Source organism: Erinaceus europaeus, chromosome 14 (genome assembly GCF_950295315.1).
Source record: "Erinaceus europaeus chromosome 14, mEriEur2.1, whole genome shotgun sequence".
NCBI classification, from domain to species: domain Eukaryota; kingdom Metazoa; phylum Chordata; class Mammalia; order Eulipotyphla; family Erinaceidae; genus Erinaceus; species Erinaceus europaeus.
The window spans coordinates 9,592,368-9,617,465 of record NC_080175.1 but is presented as its reverse complement, the minus strand read 5'-3'; the positions used below and the strand labels follow the sequence as shown (position 1 = coordinate 9,617,465).

Genomic DNA, 25,098 nt, shown 5'->3' with positions numbered 1-25,098 from the left:
TTTATTTATAAAATAAAGAATAGTAAGTATCAACAAAACTATAGGATAAAGGGGGTGAAATTCCACACATTTCCCACCACCAGAGCTCTGTATCCCATCCCCTCCATTGAAAGCTTTCTTATTATTCACCTCTCTGGGAGCATGGACCCAGGATGATTATGGGGTGCAGAAGGTGAAAGGTTTGGCTTCTGTAATTTCTTCTCTACTGGACATAGGTGTTGGCAGATCGATCCATACTTTCAGCCTGTTTATATCTTTCCCAAGTGGGCAGGACTCTAGAGAGGTGGGGTTACAGGGTATATTGATGGGGTCATGTGCCCGGGAAAGTCAGGTTGACATCATGGTAGCATCTGCAACTTGGTATCTGAAAAAAAGCATTACAATATAAAGCAGAACAGATTGTTGACTAATCATGAACCTAAAGGCAAGAATATAGTAGGTGAGATTTGGGGCCTTCATTTGTAAAAAAAAAAAAAAAAAAAAAAAAAAAGTTAGTAAGTCTATTTTAGGTATATTCCAAGGGGCCCATGACTTTTCTAATTTTTGCCTGAACCTGACAGCTAACATGCAGGTAGGCTAAAGGTATTATCTGGGGAGATGGTGTCAGGGTTGAAAATAGGACTGGAAAGCTGGATCAGGGAAAAGGGTAGCTCCCAACCCTGGAAAAAGTATGTAAATACCATTAGCTGTAGACCCCATCAATTTTATGAGACCTATATTCAGTGCAGGAGCCTATGTAACCTCTGAGTCCCTGAATCTCTGAGCTCACATTCTGTGGTCATAGCTAGGAACGTTCTAGGCTGCACCCATTGCTAGACCAGGTAGGGGATTTGGTTCAGCCTCCCTTCTGAGAATGAAGCAGTCCCTACCATTGTTGATCTACATTGAGGGCAAGGTCCTGTCTTTTCCAGTTACTTAGTTTTCTACTACTAATGAAAGGGCTCTGTCCACACACTGGTATAAATGCTGCAAGAGAGGGAGTCATGCTTAAACTCCATACAGACTCAATTTATTTATTTTCCCTTTTGTTGAACCTTGTTGTTATTGTTGTTATTGTTGATGTCGCCTTTGTTGGATAGGACAGAGAGAAATGGAGAGGAGGTGAAGACTGGGGGGGGGGGTGAAGATAGACACCTACAGACCTGCTTTATCACCTGTGAAGCGACTCCCCTGCAGGAAGGGAGCCAAGGGTTCCAGTTGCAATCCTTAAACTCTTCCTTGTACTTCACACCACATGCACTTAATCCACTGTTCTACTGCCCAACCCCCAACAAAGTTTTTTTTTATTATTATTATAAAAAGGAGACATTAACAAAACCATAGGGTAGGAGGGGTACAATTCCACACAATTCCTACCACCAGATCTCTATATACCACCCCATCCCCTGGTAGCTTTCCTGTTCTTTATCCCTCTGGGAGTATAGACCACAGGTCATTGTGGGTTGCAGAAGGTGGAAGATCTGGCTTCTGTAATTGCTTCCCCGCTGAACATGGGCATTGACTGGTTGATCCATACTCCCAGTCTGCCTCTCTCTTTCCCTAGTAGGGTGGGTCTCTGGGGAAGCGGAGCTCGAGGACACACTGGTGGCGTCCTCTGTCCAGGGAAGTTTAATTTGTTTGGCTTTGTATGTTAACTCTCTTTTCAGCCACCAGGTTCCAGATGCCAGCAGGATGCCCAGCAAAGGTTTTAAAAAGAAGCTCTCTCCCTCTCCCTCGCCCTCCCCCTTGCCTCCTCACCCTCCCTGCCTCCCCCTGGCCCCCTCCCCCTCCCCCTTGCTTCCTCACCCTCCCCGCCTCCCCCTGGCCCCCTCCCCCTCACTCCTGCCTCTCTTCTTCTCTCCCTCCCCCTCCCTCTCTCCCTCCCTCTCTTGCTCTCTCTCTCTCTAAAACTAGTAAAATAAATGTTGAAGCACAGAAATAGTAAATGTTGAAGCACAGAAGTGCATAAATAAAATAAATAAATGTTGAAGCACAGAAGTGGATCTGTAGTGATGAACATGTATGAGACCTTATGACCTTATGTTCAATCTCTGGCAATGCCTTTTAAAAATAAATATCTACTGATTTGGAGGTCTGGTGCTGGCAGATCTGGTTAAATGCACACATTACAGTGCACAAGGATGCATTTTCAAGCCCCTGGTCCCGCACCTGCAGAAAGCTTCACAACTGGTGAAGCAGGGCTGCAGGAGTCTCTGTCTTTTTTCCTATTTCCCCCTTCCTTCCCAATTTATCTCTGCCTTTATCTAATACATACATAAAATTTAAAAATACTTAGTGGTTTCTAAATAACTTACCTGTGTCCCAAAACAAGCTCAACAATGATGAAGGATACAAAAATATCAAAAACCAAAGAACAACAAATTCACAGTGTCCCGCATCCAATCAAAAATTGTTAGATGTGGTCCGGGAGGTGGTGCAGTGACTAAGGCATTGGACACTCAAGCATGAGGTCCTGAGTTCAATCCCTGGCAGCACACGTACCAGAGTGATATCTGGTTCTTTCTTTCTCTCTCTCTCTCTCTCTCTCTCTCTCTCTCTCCTATCTTTCTCATTAACAAATAAATAAAATATTTTTAAAAAATTGTTAGACAAGGAAGCGGGGAGCTATAGTCCATGATGAGGGGGAAAATCAGTTGATAGAAACAGACCTGGAAATGACACAGATGACAGTAGTGGATGAGGGCCCCAGCCCAATCGCCTCAGATTTCCACAGAGTTTGTTACTGCAAAGAGAAATGTCTTGTGTATGTGACCTCTGCATCCCTCTAGATCTGAGCTCACATTCTGTGGTCATCAGTAGGAACATTCCAAGCTGCCCCAGTATCAACTCATCTTCCTCAGGTGTAGCATAGAGTATGTTGTCCAGCATCCCTTCAGAGGATGGAACATTCTCTGCAGTTGTTGATTCAAGTTGAGGGCAAGGTCCTATGGGGGCCTACAAAGGGGTCTATTTTGTTGTTCCTGATAGAAATAATCGGTAACAATGGAGAGAAGGATTTATTCGAGTTCTAGGCCCATCAAGTTCGTTTGGGAATCTCAGGATTCCCCGGTTAGGGCCCCAGCTGATGGAGTGGTCTGATAGTGACTAAAGAGTTATCATTAAAGTGTACCAGTCTCTTGCCCTTATTCAGCTTTTGCAGTCCTTGCTTTGATAAGGTTAGCTTTGGTGTGAGTGAGGGAACTGTAATGGGAAGTAGGTGAGGAGGGTATCTAAGTCTAAGTGGACACTATTTCATTATGAACTTGATACTGACTCACTATAGACTATTGTGTATTTTTGCTTTAAGGTATATATTTTGCCCTAATTTTATGGATACATGTGAACATATGCTCTAAGGGGACCTGGCCTATATCTAGGTTTTGGGACTTTGTTAGGAAGTGAACCTCCTGGAATGGAATTAGAGAATACCATGAAAGAAAAGGTCTCACCCGAGTGATGAAGGTGAAGGGTTGACATTCCATATCTGATATCTCTGTACACAGTCTGAGGTGAAGCAAGCTGATATGGTACTCATTGCATTGATTATCTGAAACATGGAATCCTCTGGAAGAATGAGGAAGACATCCCATTCATGAGTCTAAGCAAAGTCCATGAGAAAAGCAATACATTCAGCAGTCTGTTAACAATGTTATTCAATCAAGTGCATTATCAGGCATGACATCAGCATGACTTTTTATTAGACAGATAGCACATTATAGTTCAGCGACAACTTTTTTATTCAAACCCTTGCTTCCCTGTCTGTTATCGAGTCATCCATCCATATCTGCTATTTAAATTATGAAGAAAAATTAAGTTATTTGAGAGATAAGCACTCTCTGATAACTGGAGACTATTCTCTATCCCTGCAATTATATTATTGTAGAGCTGTGTTAACATATAAATTCTTCCTAAAGTCAAGTGTAAGAATACAACACTAGGAGCCAGCAATTTGAAAATGTAAAATCTTGCTACATATTCAAAATGACAAGTGGTGGGAATAACTTGTCCCATAGCAGGAGCACTGCTAATTTTTAAAATCCTCTGACAATTAAGAGGGAACCCAATTTCTTAGCCTCAACTTTACAGGTGACTTCATTTCTCTTTACTCAATTTATGTATTATTACAAAGGATTACCTGCATGCTTAACAAGTAACTCCACCCAAAAATAAGGAAGGGGAAAAATGGAGTGACCTTCCAACCCTAGGAAAAGTCCTCACTAGCTTTCATGTCTGCACAAAAGAAAGTTCAACCATAGATACTCTTGTGATCTTTGGCTTGGTTTGATTTTTTTTTCCTAAAATAGAATAATACTAAATATATTTCTGGGGTCAGAGAGATAGCATGCTGGGTAAGGCTTATACTTTGCCAGGCACAAAGCCTAGATTTGAACCATGCACCACATGAGACTCACAAAACACTAGGGGAATCTCCAGTGAGTTAGTCTCTCTCTCTCTCTCTCTCTCTCTCTCTCTCTCTCTCTCTCTCTCTCATATATATTTTTAAAAAGTGAACCTGTGAGAAATAAATCACATATACTGCAGGCTCTGGATTGCAAAAAAAATTCTCTAAATAATATTTTGTAGTTTGCTTTTAGGTTGTTTTCCCTCTTTCTTTCTTTCTTTTTTTCTTTCTCCTTCTTTTGTCATGACAAATAACACTGAGAAAAACATTTTTATGTGTCTACCCCAATGTCAGAAACTCCAAAGATCAAATTATACTCTCTGGAGATCAAATTCTCTCAAAGAGTTTTTCAGGCTACACACACACATGCACTCCTACTTACTGTTTTCAATTTATTTATTTAACATTATTCTATACATTTATTTATGAAAAGAGGAGAGACAGGGCAGGCAGTAGTGCCCCCGTTTAAGCGAACACACTACAGAGTACAAAGAACTGGCTTCGAGCCCCTGGCTTCCACCGGCAGGGAGAAAGCTGCAGGCATAGTGAAGCAGAGCTGCAAGGGTTTTCTGTCTCTCCATCTCTTCCTCCCCTCTCAATTTTCTCTTAGACTCTATCCAGTAATCAATTAATTAATTAATCAATTAAAAATAAGGGGGGAGCCAGCACAAGCACTAGAGGATTACTCTGGTAGATGCTGTGACAGGAGCTGAACTCAGAACCTCATATTTGAAGATCTAACACTTTATCCACTGTACTACCTCCCAACATACCCTGAATAGCTACTATCAGAGCACTTTCCTCAAAAAATAAGTAAGACTTGCACCAAGACAACATATTGCAGAAACAAATTCAAAATGGATTATTTCAGCTTGTATTCTGAAACTTGAGAATGACTTAGAGCCCTAAGAGTCCCCAAATGGAAATAGTAATAATAATAATAATAATAATAATAGTGTGTGTGTGTGTGTGTGTGTGTGTGTGTACACCCACAGGATGGAAAGGCTTGAGATTATGACCATTACTAGTTTTAACATCATTGTCACTAATATGCAATCTTTGCAGTTAGTTCAGGGAGAGTGTTAAATTACAAGCAATACCACACTGAAGAATAAAACAGACTACATTTATTTGGAATACTCAGAAAAAAAAAAAAAAACGAACTGCCAGAGAAATGAACTCTATTATGCTACAAAAAATAGTACTGTGTTGAAGCCTTATATTAGAACAGTTCTGTCATAAGTTATTTCTACTCTCAGGCTACTGTTTCACAATTTTAATACCTTCCTAATGTGTGTGTGTGTGTGTGTGTGTGTGTGTGTGTGTGTGTGTGTGTGTGTGTGTGTGTGTTTATTGCCCTTTGGAAAAGTGCCCTAAAGAGTCATCTTTGAGAAATCAGTCATGGTTGAGATGACCAAACAGTAGCCAACAATAACAACTTAACCATACTGTTGTGGTGTTTTCTGGCTAGGCACACCCTGCCCCACTAGGGAAAGATAGAGACAGGCTGAAGTATGGATCAACCTGCCAATGCCCATGTCTAGCAGAGAAGCAGTTACAGAAGCCAAACCTTCCACCTTCTGCATCCCATAATGATCCTGGGCCCACACTCCCAGAGAGATTAAAGAATAGGACACCTTCCAATAAAGGGGATGGGATATGGAATTCTGGTGGTGGGAACTGTATGGAATTGTATCCCTCTTATCCCACAATCTTGTCCATCATTATTAAATCACTAGTAAGAAAAAAAAAGTTGAAAAATAAGAAATCACAAAGTAAAACGCGGACTGGGATTGGTGTATTGCACCAAAATAAAAAACTTGGGGGGGGGGGTGGTGGCAGTTCAAGTCCTGGAATCCTGGAATATGATGGCAGAGGAGGACCTAGAGGGTTGAACTATTATGTAGAAAATTCAGAAATGTTGCACATGTACAAACTATTGTATTTTACTGTTGACTGTAAACCATTAATCCCCCCAATAAAGAAGATAAGTAAATAAATAAATGATTAACTCTCAAAGCCAATGAGAATAAAGCTGGACTCTGGCACCAGAAAAACCTGCATAGAGTGCTGTTCTTATCTGAGCAAGAACCCAGGAGATGACTTCTCTTTCCAGTTTCTCAGTTTCCTCATCTGTAAACTGAAGATAATGCTTCAAGAGAACATTCTCAGAGGAAACTGCCTATAAGTGAGGCAGATTTGACCAATGGCAGAGTTTCAGGAAAGCAAAAGAAAGGTATCGTCAGAAGTGCAGACTAAAGGAGGGAACAGGGTAGAAGGTGCTGTTTTTCGGTCAAGCAGAGATTGTTCTGGAAGAACACGGTGAGGGTGACTTGAGATCACTCCCTCAATGTCTCCAGCATTGTTTTCTAGCTTTTTGTTTTCCCAAATACTTGTGTAGATAAAGAAAGAGGAAGAACCAGAGACCGGGCGGTAGCACAGCAAGTTAAACCCAGGTGGCACGAAGCACAAGGACCAGCTTAAGGATCCCAGTTCGAGCCCCCGGCTCCCCACCTGCAGGGGGGTTGCTACACAAGCAGTAAAGCAGGTCTGCAGGTGTCTATCTTTCTCTCCTCCTCTTTGTCTTCCCCTCCTTTCTCCATTTCTCTCTGTCCTATCCAACAACGACAGCAATAAGAACAATAATAACTACAATGACGACAATAAACAACAAGGGCAACAAAAGGGGGGGGGAATAGTCTCCAGGAACAGTGGATTTGTAGTGCAGGCACTGAGTCCCAGTGATAACCCTGGTGGCAATAAGAAAGAAAGAAAGAAAGAAAGAAAGAAAGAAAGAAAGAAAGAAAGAAAGAAAGGAAGAAAGAGGAAGAACTGTGAGCCCAAGCATGAGCAGTAAGTGCCTGTTAATAATGGCCTGTTCACAGGCAGATTGGCTTCTTCAGCATCAGCACGGTACCCAAGAAACTCAGCTGAGACTCGAATTACTACAATGAGCCCCACCCCCACCCCACCCCTTCCTCACTTTTACACTTTTTTGTCAGTGCCTGACTAGCAGCCATTTCTGAGAGCTTGGTCCCCCCCTCCTGCTTCCCAGCCTGTGACCTGAAAGCAGCCACCCAAGCCTTAAATCTCTGAAACAGTTATGGCCGATATTTTCCTCACATCTTCTCCCTCCTTCCCACGTAGGCCACCCAGGGCTCTCTCAGGCCTCCTGAAGCCAAAAGCGATTTATTTGGGTTACTTCTGAAGAAATGGGAGGGAAGCTTTGTTGTTACAGGACAACTGCCTCAATCACATTATGCTTTTAAAAAATATTTTTGATAGAGGGAGAGAGAGAGAAAAAGCAGCAAGAGAGATCACAGAACCAGAGCATCCTTCAATGCAGGAGGGTCTGGACTGGATCCAGTGGTGGCACACGTGGTGGTTAAGCGCACACATTACAGTGTGCAAGGACCCAGGTTCAAGCCCCTGGTCCCACCAGCAGGGGGAAAACTTCATGAGTGGTGAAGCAGGACTGCAGATGTTTCTTTCTCCCTCTCTCTCTCTCTCTCTCTCTCTCTCTCTCTCTCTCCCCCTCTCTGTCTTCCCCACTACTCTCAGTTTCTCTCTGTCTCTATCCAATAATAAATAAATAAATAGAAAATATTTTTTAAGTAAGAGAGACTGGACTTAAACTTGAGTTACACACATATCAAAGAAGCACACTACCCAAATGAGATATTTCACCAAGACCCATGTCATGCTTTTTATCACAGCTGGATCTGATGGGCTCAAATAGAAGATGCTGCTGGGGAAAGAGAAAGGAACAAGTCTGTCCTCTCTCTCTCTCTCTCTCTCTCCCTCTCTCTCTCTCTCTTTCTCGTCTCTCTTTCCCACCTCTCTCCAATAGACAAGACTTGTCTTGCTCACCTGGAATCACACATTCCCAGGCTGAAGGTAGGAACTCAGAAAAATCCAGAAAAAATCTAAAACTCTATCTGTGTCAGCCCAGACAACCACCTCTTTGTGTTCACAGACCAGGAAGACTTCTGCCATTAGCTAATAATAGCGTTACCCATCCTGAAGCAAAAGGAAAAGAAGAAATCTCTAATACTTGGTCTTAGCAGTTGATAATGCAAAACAGGGTGGCATTTGGAGGCCTAGGACGATGCCAGTCTCCAGGGAGAGAGAGGTGTTAACTTCTAATAGCTTTTCAGTAATAGCCAAGCATCTGCAGATCCTTATAAAAAAAAAGGGGGGGTGCTTTTTAAAAAATTAATAGAGCTGGATATGCTTCACACAGAGGAGAATGCCAGATTAATAAGTGCATTAAGGGCCGCTTTGGATTGGAAATAATTATAGATGATGACAAGGAGCAGAGGGGCATGGGGGTGCTCACAGGAATGCATTTTAAAAAGCAGTTTAAAGAGCCTTCAGATGTTGGTATTATCCTGCGTGACCAAATTAAGAGCAAATGAGAAAAGTTTATCTGGCATTTCGGAGTATTGAAAGGGCTTAGTGTTATAAATTATACAGTATGAGGCTGGGAAATGGTGAGTACCTTCACGTTAAATATTATTGGCAGCTTCAATAGCAAGGACTTTCTAAAGCATTACATATTTTAATTTGGAATTAAAAATCCAAGCCACAACATCCTTCCCCACCCAACCAACCCCCAAATATTAAGAGATTGTTTCCCTTATTTATTTGCCAGTGCAGTAGTGAGAAGCTCCCTTGATCAGGAATTAATCTCCCTCTCGTCCAATTTGAGCTGGCAGCGTCGCATAAATGTGGTTGGCCTGGGTGTTGGAACTGGGGGTAGCAGTTCTAAGATGGAAGATGTCAAAATGCTCTGCTAATATCTTCATTAGTCATTGAAAGAACACTGTCTTGCAGCTTGGGCAGAGGTTCATCCAGCCTCACTGGGGGGGTCTCTTTTCTCCTGTTGTTTTCTGCAGTGCGATGACCAGAGAGAGAGAGAGACCAGGAAATAGCTGGGTGAGGGTTACATATGGTCAAGCAAATCTCAGGCCTATGGAAGCAGCATCCCCACAGTCCCCAAACTATAATCAGCCACACTTTCAGTTCCACTGATGGGTGTGAGATGTTGTCACTTTCTGAAAACCAATTTGACAACATTTAGCAAAATCCTTATTAAGAAAAATGTACCTAATTATACAGTGCCTGGTAGTTTTTCCTACTCAGTTAAGAATGTAAAGATGTACCCCAATGTATGTGTCAACTCATTTCTGATAATAGTAAAAAACAAATTTTAACTAATTTAAATGCCAAAAATATAGAAAAGATAGCTTGAACCAAGACACAGCACACCCATAAGATGGATATAATTAAATTATTTTAAAGTTATGCTGTAGAAACCTGAGTTTCAACATGTGGGTAGGATGAACTAGAAAGGATATAATTCCCACTCTTTTATTTATTTATTTTTTGGATGGATAGAGAGAGAAATTAAGACTGAAGAAGATAAAGGAGGAGAAGGAGGAGAGGAGGAGAGAGCGAGATAAACACCAGCAGTGTTGTTTCACTACTTAGGAAGCTTCTCCCTTGTAGTTAGGTGTTGGGAGCTTGAACCTGGGTGTTTTTTCTTAATTTTTATTTATAAAATGGAAATATTGACAAGACTCCATATTCCATCCCCTCCCTTGATAGCTTCCCTATTCTTTATCCTTCTGGGAGTATGGACCCAGGATCATTCTGGGGTATGGAAGGTGGAAGGTCTGGCTTCTGTAATTGCTTCCCCGCTGAACATGTACCTTGACAGGTGGATCCATACTCCCAGCCTGCCTCTCTCTTTCCCTAGTGGGACAGGGATGTCTCTTTCTTTCCCTAGTGGGGCAAGGATCTGGGAAGGCGGGGCTCCAGGACATATGGTGGGGTCCTCTACCCAGAGAATTCAGGTTGGCATCATGGTATCATCTGGAACCTGGTGGTTGAGGAAAGAGTTAAGATACAAAGCAGAACAGGTTGTTGACTAATCATGAAACAAAAGGCAAGAATATTGCAGATGGAGATTTAGGTGTCTTTGTTTTGGAAAAGCTAGTAATTCTATTTCAGGCGTATTCCAAGGGGCCCATGATTTTACTAGTCTTTGCCTGAGTCTGACAGATAATTTGAAGCTGGGTTTTTACACATTGTAATGTATGCTGCTCTACCAGGTACATCACTAGCCAGGCCCTCCCACTCTTTTTCTTTTTCTTCCTACTCTTATTAAAAAAAAAAAAAAAAGAAAGAGAGAAAGAAAGAAAGGAAAGAAAAAAGCAGTGACACACCTAGTTGAGGGCATGTTACAATGCACAAGGACCTGGCTTTGAGCCACCAGCCCCCACCTGCAGGGGAAAAGCTTTGCAAGTGGTGAAGCAGTGCTGCAGGTGTCTCTCAGTCTCTCTCCTTCTCTATTATCCCTTTCCCTCTTGATTTCTGGTTGTCTTTATTCAATTAATAAAGATAATATTTACCTGAAAAATCTCAAGACAAGTGCTTACACAGAGTGAAAAAACATGGGCATTGACCTAACAGACAGACATCAAAAAACAGAGAGAAAGAGAATATAACCAAGAAGTAAGTATATGAGGAAATATAGGCTAACAATCTTTCAAAATTAGTAATAGATACCAAACTACTGATCCAGAGAGGTCAGACAACACCTAGTAAATAAGTAAATAAATAAATAAAGTAAGACCAACACATCACCTAGATATGTGCAAAGGGAAGGCAAATCAAAAAAGAAGTCCTGAAGTCAGTCAGATGAAAAGAGAATTTATCTGTAAAGAAAAACAACAGAGCATAATTATCATCAGATGTATTTCATGCTTTCTTTTCCCTAACTAAAGACTATCCTTATGTACTTGGGATCATTTTTTTATTAGTGATTTAATACTGATTAACAAGATTGTAAGGTAACAGGAGTACAAATTTCATACAATTCCACCACCAGAGTTCCGTGTCCCATCCCCTCCATTAGAAGCTTCCCTCTTTATTTTTTTTCAGGTAAATTAAATTTTTGTTAAAAAAAAAAACATGTTAGGGAAAGAGAGAGAGAGAGAGAGAGAGAAGGAGAGAGGTAGAGAAAAAGAAAGAAAAAAGACTGAAAGCTGACTTACATGCTGCTCACATGGTAATCCCCTGTAAGAAAGCAAGAAAGCAAAGGAAGAGAGAGACTTATAGTTTCTGTCTGGGCCAAAGAAAGAAGCTTCCCTCTTCTTTATCCCTCTGGGACTATGGACCAAAATTCTTTATGGGATGCATAAGGTGGAATGTTTGGTTTCTGTAATCCAGCACAAATATTTTTAAGTAAAAGAGAGATGAAGACACAATCAGGCAACAAAAACAAAAGGCTTCATTGCCAGCACAGCCACGTGGGAGGAAATATTAAAAGAAATCATTCAGGTAGAAGAAATATGATTTCATACAGGAATTTGGTCTTAAGAAAGAAATTAAGAGTACTATCTTGGTGATGTACTTCACCAGTTTCAAGCCCCTGGTCTCCAAGCCACTAAAAGAAGCTTCAGCTCTGTGGACTTTGCCCCCACATCTGGAAAAGTCAGCCTGGACCAGTGAATTTTTGGCAACAACAACAACAAAAAAAAATGAATGAATGTTGTAACAGGAAAAGCAAACAGATAAGAAAAAACAACAACTAACAAGATAGTAGATTTTAATTCAAAATTATCAATTATTATACCAAAATTATCTATTATTATATAATTATTATTATAAAATTATAGATTATTATCAATAATCATATTCATGAGAATGATCAAAATAGATACACTAGACCAGCAAGGTAGCTCACCAAGATAGTGTTCCTGTTTCTCCACATGAGAAGCCCAAGTTCAAGCCCAGCCTTCACCCTGCCACACTGAAGGAAGCTTCAGTGCTACAGTATCTTCCCTTCTCTCTTTCTATCTCTGTCTCTCTGAATATGACAAAAAAAAGTTGACTCAGAGTTATGAATCCCTGGTAATGGGGAGAAAAAAACTCACATAAATTAAAAGACTCAGATTTTATTTATTAAACAAGACACACTATAAGCTATTTATAGGACATATGCTTCTAATATAGACATAAACAGGGTAAAATGTGTAAGATAGTGGAACATGTGCCATGAAAACATTAACTAAATTTAAACAGACTCCCTATTAACATCAAACTAAGTATCCATCAGAGCATAAATACTATCTGAGATCATAAGGAATATTGTCTCTTGGTTTAAAAAAAAATCATTTATTCCAGATTTCATGGGAGTCCCAGACATGTATTTACCTAAAAGGGTAATTACAGATATCTGAGGGCCTGCTGAGTGCACATATTACAAAATCCATAAAGAAAATAACTGGAAGGTCTGAAAAGGGAAGCAGATAATATGCATTTTATTTGGATACATTAACACTCCTCGCTCAGTCAATAACAGAAAAGTTGGTGGAAATTTATTAAGATTTTGTAAGACATGAACAGGACTATTAATCAAATTGACATATTTGACAATTATGAAATACTTTATCTAAAAACAACAAAATGAAATGTTTTGAAGACATACTCAGCCATAAGTACACAATTGCCAAGATTAATGATAGTATATACTGTTAAACCTAATCAATTTTAAAATTCATATAGTTATAGAAACTATGTTCTAGCATAATAGCAAAATTGAACTCATGGTCAATAACTTTAACATATTCTGAAAATATCCAAGTATTTGGAAATTCAACAGTGAACTTCCAGATAACTCATAAGTCAGAGAGGAATACAGTCTCAAAAACCATTTTATTTTTTTATAAATATTTTTATTAACTAGTGAAATTTGAGTATAGCAAAAGAAAATTTGTACAATGAAGATAAAACAGCACTTAGAGGAATTTTCATAACATTAATTCCTTATATTTATAGAGAAGGAAATATCAGGCAATTAAACTGAGCCTTAGCTTAAGAAAGTATAAAAAAAGGGGAAAAAAGTTTAAAGCATTCTGAAGGAAATAAATACATTTACAGTGGAAATTATTGATACTGAAGACAGAAAAATAATTGAAAAACCCAAAGCTAATTATCTGAAAAGATTAGTAGACTGATAAAACTCTAATTAAATTGAGGAAAATTCATTTTATGAGACCATCATTACCCTAATACCACAAACAGGCAAAGATATTACAACCAAAGGAAACTTCAGATAGCCAATACACAATAACCCTAATAAGTCAGACAAAAGTGTCTCAGCAAAATATTGCCAGAGGGGCAGAACAATGGTGCACCTGATTAAGCATGCACATTACAGTGCTCCAGGACCCAGGTTCAATGCCCCATTCCCCCACCTACAAAGAGGAAGCTTCATGAATGGGGAAGTAGTGCTGCAAGTGTCTCTCTTTCTCTCCCACTCTTGCTCCCTCCCCCTTCCCCTCAATTTCTCTCTGTCTCTATCCAATAAAAGAAAGGAGGGTAAAGTGTGTGTGTGTGTGTGTGTGTGTGTGTGTGTGTGTGTGTGTGTGTGTGTGTGTGTGTAGGGGAGACAGCCAGCAGGAACAGTGGCTTTGTTTTGTAGGCACAGAGCTCCAGTCATAACTCTAGTAGCAGAAAAAAACACACACAAATTACAAGAACTGAGGAGACAGCATAATGGTGATGCAAAGAGACTCTCAAGCTGAAGCCTCCAAAGCTCCAGGTTCAATACCCAGAACTACCACAAGCCAAAGCTGACCAGTGCCTTGGATAAATAAATGAATGAATAAATAAATAATGAAAATAAATTAAACAACTTACCAAAATCTTGCAATATATAAAAATAACAATACATCACAAACTTAGAATTTTACTCTAAGAACACAAAGTTAATTAAGTATTCTAAAATCAAATTATAAAGATGTTCCTATCAAGAAAGTAAAAAGTTCTAGAGGTTAGGAGATGGCTCAGTCCATAGAGCATACATCCAGTTCGGTCTGCATGAAACCCTGTGTTTGAGCTCACATACCACAGTGGAGCACCATGGACAGCGCCGAAGGAATTCTGAATATTGGAGAGGTGCTTTGGTGTTTCTGCCTTCCCCTCTCTCTCTCTCAAATATACGTAATACATATAAGTACACATAATAAGTGAGGACAGGTAGGTAGATAGGTAAATGGATGGCGAGATTGATGTAGGTCCAATAGAAAATAAGTCACAGAGGTGGTTCAAGAGTATCACACATGTGTGAGGTCAGAGAAGGATGAGGGAGAGAGAAGAACAAGAAGCTATTATATTATCTCAAGAGATACAGAAAAGGTATTTGAAATTTTATTTCCCGTTAATAATTTTATATCTCAGAAAACTGTAAGTAGAAGGATATATATATATACATATATATATATGCATATATATATATATATATATATATATATATATATATATATATATAGCCTATAATTAGCTTCATCCTGCACGTCAAAAAAAAAAAGTGTTCTTTCCCTGAGACTGTGAGTGAGGTAATGATGTCCCCTCACATATCTCCTAAAGGTCTATCCACTGTAGTTATGCAAGGAAACAAATTAAAGGCATGAGAGTAGAAAAGATCAAATGAAACTGTTTCTATTTGTATACAGTATGTTAGTCTGTGGAGAAAAATAACAAGAAATCTACCAAAGAGTTTTTTGAAATGAAGGTTGCTGAATAAAGTGAGAAAGTCGACATACAAAAATAAAAAAAATACTTTTATCCCTATTTGCTAAGAATGAAATGTTGAAATTAACTTTTTAAACTACCCAGCACTATTTACAATATCAAGAAATAATAAAATTTTTAGTATAAAATAAAAACAAATGTATGGTAACAACAAATAATGATGAAATAAATAAAAGAAGACCAGAATAAATCAATTCTAGGCTTCATAGAGAAGAAAACTCAATAGTATTAAGGTATCAGCTTTCTAAGGATTGATTTATATATTTTTGATGCACCACCAATCAAAATTCCAAGGATGCATGTTGGTAGTTATCAGCAAGCTAATTCTAAAATGTATATGAAGAGGTAAAATAACTTCTGCCATCAACTTGATTTACTGTGTATTTTCTCACTTTACTCCATTCGAATGTTTATATGGAATCCAGTGAACACGCCATCTTCAGAATTCAGTTTTAATGCTGCAGTTACAGAGTCTTATAATCTATTCTCTTGTTTTACCTCAAACCTTAGACCTTTCTTTGAGTTCTCTCTTCTACCAGCTCTACACCTCCTATATACAGGCTATTCCCATACATGCCAATCACCAGAATGCTGAGACTCCCAAATCGTCTTGGAGGGCAGAAGTACAAATGCCCCAAGGTACACTGAACAAATTTTGGGAGAAGGGTGCTCAGTTCTCACCCATCCTGAATCAGAGAGAAGCCCAGGACATTGCACGAAATTTCTTCAGAACAGAAATGACAAACTATAATTGCAACACATATACTCAGACCTCAAAATAAAATCGACTCCTTCAAAACACTCTACAAGTGAGTGTTCGTCTCTAAGAAATAGTGGGATTCTCCAGAAACTTGTAGACACTTTTCATTAACCTTGCTTGTTGGGAATACATGGACCATGTGAAAAAGAAATTATTGGCTATGTGCATAATTAGCATAGAGTTTATGTCATGACCTATAGTAAAGCATGTTATGGCTGGGTGGTGGAGTACCTGGTTACGCATACATGTTACAATATGTGCAAAGACCCAGGTTTGAGTCCCCGGTCCCCACCTGCAGCAGGAAAGCTTTGTAAGTGGGGAAGCAGTGTTGCAGGTGTGTCTCTGTCTCTCTCCCTCTCTATCATGCCCTTCCCTCTTAATTTCTGGCTGTCTCTATCCAATAAATAAATAAAGATAAGCATTTTTTAAAGCACATTAATTTGCAAGATATTGTGAGTTAAGAAATTACTTAAGAAAGCCACTGGTGGGTCTCCTGAGATAGAGCATAGGTTCACACGTGCCCACAAACTAGGGGAAAAATATATACCTGAAAGCAGAAGTACACAAGAGCATGCAGGGAATACCCCCAACACTTCATCTGCACTATTCCAGTCTTTAGGTCCATGAATGTTCAACAATTTGTTTGGCTTTGTATGTTAACTCTCTTTTCAGCCACCAGGTTCTGGATGCTCACCAGACTTCCCTGGACAGATGACCCCATCAATGTGTACTGGAGCGCCACTTCCTCAGATCCCCACCCTACTAGGCAAAGAGAGAGACAAACTGGGAGTATGGATCGACCAGTCAACGCCCGTGTTCAGCGGGGAAGCAATTACAGAAGCCAGACCTTCCACCCTCTGCAACCCACAACGACCCTGGATCCATACTCCCAGAGAGATAGAGAATGGGAAGGCTATCGGGAGGGAGTGGGATGTGGAGACTGGGTTATGGGAATTGTGCGGAATTGTACCCCTCTTAGTCTATGGTTTTGTTAATGTCTCCTTTCTTAAATAAATATATTTTTTAAAAAGCCACTGGTGTCACTTCTCCCTATCCTGCACCTTCTTCAACTATTGCTATTCCTGTCTGATCTTGTTCCTGGACCCCCATGATGCTGTTTTCCCTAGGACCCATACATGTGGTAGCAGAGCACTGATGAAGTAAATTTAAGGACTGGTGGCAATTGCCACATGTCTAGCTAGCCCTTTTTTCCTGATTCTTTTTCCATTGCAGTTCTTATGTACCTAATAAACCTGTTGTTTTGATAAACCCCAAGGAAAAGCCCACAAAAATTTTAATTTTTATTATATTGCTTGTGAGGGGAATAGTCTGCCTGCTTGGAAGTACAATGCATTTAATTTTAGACCCAAAACTCTAAAAGTTCACAAGAAAAGACAAGTAGTCAAGGCTAAGTTAAAGCCACTCTAGGAGAGGACAGGAGATAGAGAGGGGTTAAACACCGCAGTTAGCAATGGCCATCATCTCATTAAATGACTCCTGGCACAGAGGAAGCAGATGCAGGCCCCTTAAAATTCCAAATGCAACTTCTCAGAGATTTATTTTTGCTTCTGAAACAATTTCTGGCAGCTTTTTGATCTTCCAAAATAAAAAATTTGCTTCTCTGGAGTATTAATAGTGAAGGAATTTCTGGATGCTGCAAAGTAGGAGAGGGACATAATAGCATCTCAGTTTTATTCATCTTCAAAGAAAACTAAATATAGTTTTAAAAAATAGAAGCAGTATACCCTACAGATTTTTGAAGGGATGGAATAAACTTCTTTGCCAAAGAAAAGATGACATGAGATTTATCTTGAAGAACATTCACTGGGCTCATGTCCATTCCAGACCTACAAGTGGGCTGTCAGAAGGGATCTGTATTTTGCATTCCAAGTAAAAATACCTTCTCATCTAGGGAACATGCAAACTCAACTATTTTCATCAATACTAGGCATTAACTCTCTTATGTTGTTAAGACCTCAAGGCCACCTCCCTCTCTGCCCCACAAAACACAAGGGCTTCAGGCTTTTCTTATTAATAAATATCTAGCCAATGTGCATGTAAAACTAAGTTTTATCTTTTATGGTCCCATAACCCAAACTCAGTCTTTGCATTCCCTTTCTACAAGTAAGTATGAGAATATCAGTGGAAGAATTGTCTTTAGCTGGAGTATGGATGGCAAAGCACAAAATAACTACTGAGATGTAACTATGAGCCAGAAGCAAGCTTCTATAGCCATTAGAGAAAGAGAAGTTCCTGCATAGGAATAAATACACGTTTCTCATGTCGTGCTGGGATAGCCTGAGGGTGCTTCTTCCCAAGCAAGTGCTCTCTGGGTTGGACCTAGGCTGCTGCGTGGGAGAGGGATCAGGAACTCGTTCAGGGTTAGCGTTGCAGGAGAGAGACTCTGGGATTCTCAGAGCCAGAAGGCAATTCCAAGTGTGTTTAATCAGAAGAGCAGCTGTATTTATACTCGCCAAGTAGGGTGGAAACAGGATGTGATGTAGAGGGTGAAGCGAAAAGAGAGTGGTGGAAATCAAGGTGTGACTAGGAGAGGGGGTGGAGCAAAAAGAGAGTATGAACCAGTGGGGATTAAACCAATGCCCTGCAGGCAGGACAGTTCTTAGGTAACAGTGGTTATGTAAATAGACCGCAGAGTTAAGCAGGGGGAAGTTGGCGTACTGCCCAACAATGTCGAAAATTATAAAAGAGAGGAAAGAAAGAAAGAAAGAAAGAAAGAAAGAAAGAAAGAAAGAAAGAAAGAAAGAAAGAAAGAAAGGAAACAAGGAAGGAAGGAAGGAAGGAAGGAAGGAAGGAAGGAAGGAAGGAAGGAAGGAAGGAAGGAAGGAAAAAAGAAAGAGAGGAAGGGGGAGTCGGGCTGTAGCGCAGCGGGTTAAGCGCACATGGCGCAAAGCACAAGGACTGGCATAAGGATCCCGGTTTGAACCCCGGCTCCCCACCTGCAGGGGAGTCGCTTCACAGGCGGTGAAGCAGGTCTGCAGGTGTCTGTCTTTCTCTCCTCCTCTCTGTCTTCCCCTCCTCTCTCCATTTCTCTCTGTCCTATCCAACAACGACAACAACAATAATAACTACAACAATAAAACAACAAGGGCAACAAAAGGGAATAAATAAATAAAATAAATATTTTTTAAAAAAAAGAAAGAGAGGAAGGAAAGAAGAAATAAAGGAAGGAGAGAAAATTATGAAACTCTAGAGGGAGAGACATTAATTAGAGAGAATATCTCCCAGGAAGGAATTCTGAACCAAGAGCTGAAGGTTAGGTGCCAATCTTCTGAAGAGCTTGTGAGAAGGCGCTTCAATGGGGAGAACAGTTAAGTGCAAAGGTCCTGTAGTCTCAAGGCAGCCTCCCCATAACCCACACCCTATCAGTCAGTACTCACTAGGCACTTACAGTGTCCTTCTGCAAGCACCTAAATTTCCCCGCCTAAGTGATCTCTCTTGGAAGTTGCCTTAAACAAATCAGAAGTGATAGCAAGTTAATGCCCTTTGAGTAGCCTTCAGTCAATGCCCAAAAGGAATTGGTGAGCATACCGAGTGGCAGGTATTTGAGGTCTCCCGGTAAAATTCTCTTTACACATAAGTAGTTTTGTAAATGTGTATATTCAAAACAATTACATAAAAGAAGATAAAAATGCTGAAAGAAAGACCCCTGTTTGCTGGCCACCACGACTTCAAAAACACATGTCCTTGTGAGAAATTCAAGGACACTCACCTAGAAGTGTCAAGCCCTAATTCTTATGAACATTTTACACACTGGAAATTTAACCATTTCAAATGACTGCAAGTCAGACACTACAAAAATAAATTAAAATAATGATGGAAATCCACACATCATGTTGGGGAAGGTGTCCAAGACAGACTTCTGAGTAGGAAAACATAGAAGAAAAGAGGGTGTCTGGCTGATCCCATCTGTATAGAGCTGTAAATGGAAGCCCCGGGGTCTCTAGGCCTGGAGAGGGTGTGAGCCTGGCACTGAGACCTTCAGAGTAGCTACTTCAGTGGGGCCGGCTGTTCTGCTCCCCTCTGCTCCCCTCAGCTTCTACCTTTAAGCGTACTGTACTGTGCGAAATCTTATGTTATTTTTTTCACAGTGGAACACCTACCATTATTACAATCAGGATAAGGGCATCGCCATTCTGAAGAAGAAAGAAATCAGAAAAGCATATCTAGCTATTTGAGGAAATCAGTTCAGTGTACATACATGAGGCTGCTTAATGGAAATTAAATTTCCATTAATATTGCCATCGCCTGTGTCTGGAGAAGGTGCTAGAACAGGTCTCCTGTAAGCTGATCTCGACACTGGAGACCAGGCATGAGTCAGGAATGTGTGTGTATGTATGTGTGTGTGGGAAGGTGGGGGTAGTGTCAGGTTTCTTTGACTTCACAAGTGTTTTCTGGAGCTCAGCCCCTGCCAGGTCTGCTGTTGTATCTGGTGGTCTCCACTCCTGTGTCTTCCTGGCCCGGCCAGCTGCAGGAAAGCTGCCCTGTCCACTGCACTCCCAGATCCAGAGCTCTTCTTGCTCATGTCAGTCACCTGACCACCTGAAGACATAGTTCACAGCATTTGAGAACCCGGGTCTCTGAGTGGACACCCACCACTCACAACATCCTGATGGATACAGGAAGAATGATAAAGTGGACAATGACCCAAATCTGTTGAGTGTCCCTGCTCTTCTCAGGTGGTTGGCTTGAGAAGCCACTTAGCCTGCTGAAGTCTCAATTTACCTAACTGTGAAATGGAAGTGAGTAGACCTGTTCACTGTCAGTCTCTCCAGACAACAAACTGAGACAACATGTAAAGAGTATTGGAGCGACCTGTCAACGCCCATGTTCAGCGAGGAAGCAATTCCAGAAGCCTGACCTTCCACCTTCTGCACCCCAGAATGACCCTGGGTCCGTACTCCCAGAGGGATAAAGAATAGGAAAGCTATCAGGGGAGGGGACTGGATATGGAGTTCTGGTAGTGGGAACTGTGTGGAGTTGTGCCCCTCTTATCCTATGGTCTTGTCAATAGTTCCATTTTATAAATAAAAAAAAGAGTATTGGAAATATATAAGACACTCACTTGAAAACTGATGGTTGGGACACGGAGTCTGTTGAGCAGGTAGGGCACAAGCCCTATCATATGTGAGGTGATAAGGTTGATCCCCATCTGCCTGTAGACAACACCACCAAGGGAGCCCCATGGATGGTGGAGCAGTGTTTTGTTGTCTCTCTCCCGCGCCTCTCTCAATCTGTGCTGTTTCTCCCTGTCTTATTTGTCTCTCCCTCTCTAAGTATAAAGAATTTAAAAGTTGAGTCAGAAAGAATGCATAGCAGTATAGTCACGTGTAAGGTCCTCAGTACTACATCAAAAAATAATATTAATAATTTGTCACCAGGAATCTTTGTTTTTTAGACCATCACTAAAAAGGAAGTAAATCTGAAAACGCCATAAGGAGTCAGGCACTGTATCACTAATCTGAGAAAGAAGGAGGAAAAGAAAGGATATTCAAATATAGGAGTAGTAATAGGTGTAGGTGTGGCTCAGGAAGTAAGTGAAGGCAGGAACATAGGAAAAATAATGGTCAAAGAATATGTATATAGAGAGAGGGACACAGAACTCTGGTGTTGAGATTGCTGTGGAATTATATCCCTATTATCTTATAATTTTGTAAATCATTATTAAATCACTAATAAAAATAAATTAATAAAAAAAGAAAAGAAAATAGTCTGGACAAATGAAAGAGAGAGAGAGAGAATGATTCCAAAAATATTTATACTGGCTATCTCTGGATTGAGGGACAATGGATGACCTCTTTTATTTCCATTGTTCTTGTGTTATCTGAATTTTCTCAATTTCTGTTTAAGATTGCATAGACTTCATGTTGAGTGAAATAAGTCAGAAACAGAAGGATGAATATAGGATGATCTCACTCTCAGGCCGAAGTTGAAAAACAAGATTAGAAAAGAAAAGACTTATGTGGCACTTCTAAGTTAGTTTTTAACCCCATCCGTATCAATGACCTTGCCCATAAGTTAATGATAAAAGGCAGTTCCCAGGCCCCCAGGCCTTCAGGTTTGGTGTGGAGGGGGCCACAAGATCATGTGATGCCCTCACTAGACAGTTGGTACCAGTGTGGAAGAGCTTTATATGACTTTCAGAGCACCAAATGGACATGGTGGGTGAGCAATTAGCCAGGTCTGGGCAGAGAAGCTGCCTCCCAGGAGGCTCACACAGAACCCCAGCCCTGGGAATAAAGAGGAAGACTCAAGCTAATTCCCAGAAGGGGGGCCAGGCAATTAGAAAACTTTGCACCTTGGAGTCACCACTCCAGCGTGTAACCTGATAGGTTAGAGCTAAGGGTCCAGGAAGCTAACAGATGGGAAGGGACAAGGCTGGGAGCTGGGCCCATTCCCTCCTCTTAATCACCCATGCCCCCCTCCTCCTCCCTACTTCTTAATTCTCCCAACTATGCTTTCAGCATCCTCTGGGATCCTCCCCCCAGCTGTGTCTCATTGTATAATTTCTTATCTCCAAAAGATCCAAGTGTCTCCAAGACTCTTCCACATAGTCACAATGCAAAATGCCAGAGCTGAAACTAGCAGTTTCTCTCTTGCTTTCCCACTGAGAAAACTAGTTCAACTACATTAATCATTGTGTCCCAAATCCCCCAACCAGTAGATGAAGCCAGGGTTAGAACTCAGTTTTCTTCGTTCCACCTAGACCAGGGTGGCTTTGACTCTCTTCCTTCTGTTCCACTTCCTGTCAGTTGATAGGAAGTCTAGTGTCCGACTTGGGAACATGGACACTAAGGCAGAATTCTGGGTTCAAATCCTGGTTCTAACATTCGCCGCCTGTGTGGACTCAGGTGCCTCAGTTCTGTCATGAAGAAAATAGTAATAACTCCATCATGGATCTGTGGAAAGAAGAAATGAATTAAAGCATACTTTGAACATGAGTCAATGAGTTGTGTCCATGGGAAGAAATCAGAAAAGGGACAGAGATATCTGGGAGGTAGCTCATCTGTAGAGAGCACGTAGTATCGCCATGCACAAGGCCCCAGGCATCATAGCACCAGGGGGTGCTCCACAGACTGTATAGCAGCTCTCTCTCTCTCTCTCTCTCTCTCTCTCTCTCTCCCTCTCCATATATAGGTGAAACAAAAAATGAAAATCTCAGTCTGATAGCAGGGCAATCACACATGAAAATGAGTCCAGGACCACATGAAAAAGAGAGAGAAAGAAAGAAAGAAAAAGAAAGAAAGAAAGAAAGAAAGAAAGAAAGAAAGAAAGAAAGAAAGAAAGAAAGAAAGAAAGAAAGAAGGAAGGAAGGAAGGAAGGAATGGAATGGAATGGAATGGAATGGAATGGAATGGAATGGAATGGAATGGAATGGAATGGAATGGAATGGAATGGAATGGAATGGAATGGAATGGAATGGAATGGAATGGAATGGAATGGAATGGAATGGAATGGAATGGAATGGAATGGAATGGAATGGAATGGAATGGAATGGAATGGAATGGAATGGAATGGAATGGAATGGAATGGAATAGAATGGAATAGAATGGAGAGGGCTCGGTGTTCATGCATCTAGTAGAGCACACATATCACTGTGCTCACGACCTAGGTTGAAAAAAAAAAAAGATCTAGATTCAAGTCATAGTCTTCCATCTACATGGGGAGGGCTTCATGAGTGACCGAGCAATGCTGCATGTATCTCTTTTTTCCTTCTCTCTTCATTCGCCATCTCTCACCTCTATCAAATCAGAGAAGGAAGGAAGAAAGGAAAGAAGGAAGGAAGGAAGGAAGGAAGGAAGGAAGGAAGGAAGGAAGGAAGGAAGGAAGGAAGGAAGGGAGGGAGGGAGGAAGGGAGGGAGGGAGGAAGGGAGGGAGGGAGGGAGGAAGGGAGGGAAGAAGGGAGGAAGGAAAAGAGATAGGCAGAGAACAAGTGAACCAGCAGAGGAAAGACAGGTCTCCCCAGAAAGCTAGAACCCTTCATTCAATTCAGGCTACCTGAACTGGGAAGAAGGCTCACCAGTAGAGCACAGGCCTTAACTTAAACTCATGAGTTCCCAGGTCCTATGCCCAGCACAGCAGATGCCAAAACTGAGTATCCCCTCCCTCTCCTTTCCTCTCCCTCCTCCTCTCCCTCTGCCTCTCACCCTCTCTTTTCCCCCTTGTGTATTTGCTACAACAGAGAGAAATTAAGAAGGAAAGGGGAGGTAGAAAGGGAAAGAGAGAGACAGCGAAGCACTATTTCACTGCTCATGGAGCTTCCCTCTGTAGGTGGAGCCCAGGAACTTGAACCCAGGTCCTTGCACATGGTGATGTGTCCCTCGGCTGGGTGTGCCAGTTCCTGGCCCCTTATCATTAGCTTCTTTGAAAATGTAATTCACTTGCATGGTTAAAATGGCCATTCTACTAAAATCAGGCCACAATTTCAGCTCAGTCCCTATATTATTATATCTCAGTAGTGTTTTCAACAACAAGAAACTTGTTCAAAACAAATTGGTGAAACCACAACAAAAAAAAAGCACTTTTGACAAAAAGGAATAAAAATGGAAGCCTATGTTTCACAACTGCATGTTTCTGTTTGTTGGTTTGCCTCCAGGGTTATCACTGGGGCTAGGTGCTGGCACTACTAATCCACTGCTACTGGTGGCCATTTTTTTTCTATTTTATTATATAGGATGGAGAGAAGTTGAGAGAGGAGAGGGATATAGAGAGGGAGAGAGAAAGCTAGGCACCTGCAAACCTGCTTCATCATTTGTAAACCATCCCCCCTGCAGGTGGGGAGCAGGGTCTTGAACCTGTGTCTTTGCACATGGTGTTTTGTGTGGTTAACTGGGTGTGCTATACCACCTACCTTCCACCACCCCCCATTACAGAAGAATAGTCATTTAAACAGCATGGCACCAAGATAAGAATTGATACCAGGGTCACGAGAATATTTTAACTTAAAAATTTTCAAGATTTCTGTTCCAGAAACTTCTCCCCTGACCCCCCACAGTGCTGAACATGTATAAATGAGAGTCAAGATACAGAGGGCTGACATGTTGACATCTGTGTGGAGTAACCTTGGCATTAGAAATAGCAAATGCAGCAGCAACCCTACAACATTGGGAGTCCCTGCACCAGGTCAGGCCAGGCTCTGCAAGGCTCTTAGAGTAATAGCCATAGATAGGGGGAAGTAGTGAATAAATAAACAAAAGACTTAAGTAAGCAGTTCACCAAAAAAGGACGCTCAAATGGCCATTACACAGAATAAAAAGTTTTTAACACATACAGCTACCACAGTGGTACTCCACTACACACTGGAATAGTCAATAAAGAAAAAAGGGGGGCTGGG

The 25,098-nt window shown here is 41.0% G+C and overlaps 1 long non-coding RNA gene across 1 annotated transcript in view; it reads right to left on the bottom strand.

Moving 5' to 3' along the window:
• Positions 1-25,098, bottom strand: part of LOC132532737 (uncharacterized) — a 30,969-nt gene that overhangs the window by 291 nt on the left and 5,580 nt on the right. Inside the window, exons 2-3 of the long non-coding RNA XR_009544636.1 lie at positions 3,429-3,577; positions 130-364 (exon numbers count right to left, since the gene is read on the bottom strand). This is a non-coding gene — a long non-coding RNA (uncharacterized LOC132532737). The remainder of the gene's footprint in view (positions 1-129; positions 365-3,428; positions 3,578-25,098) is intronic.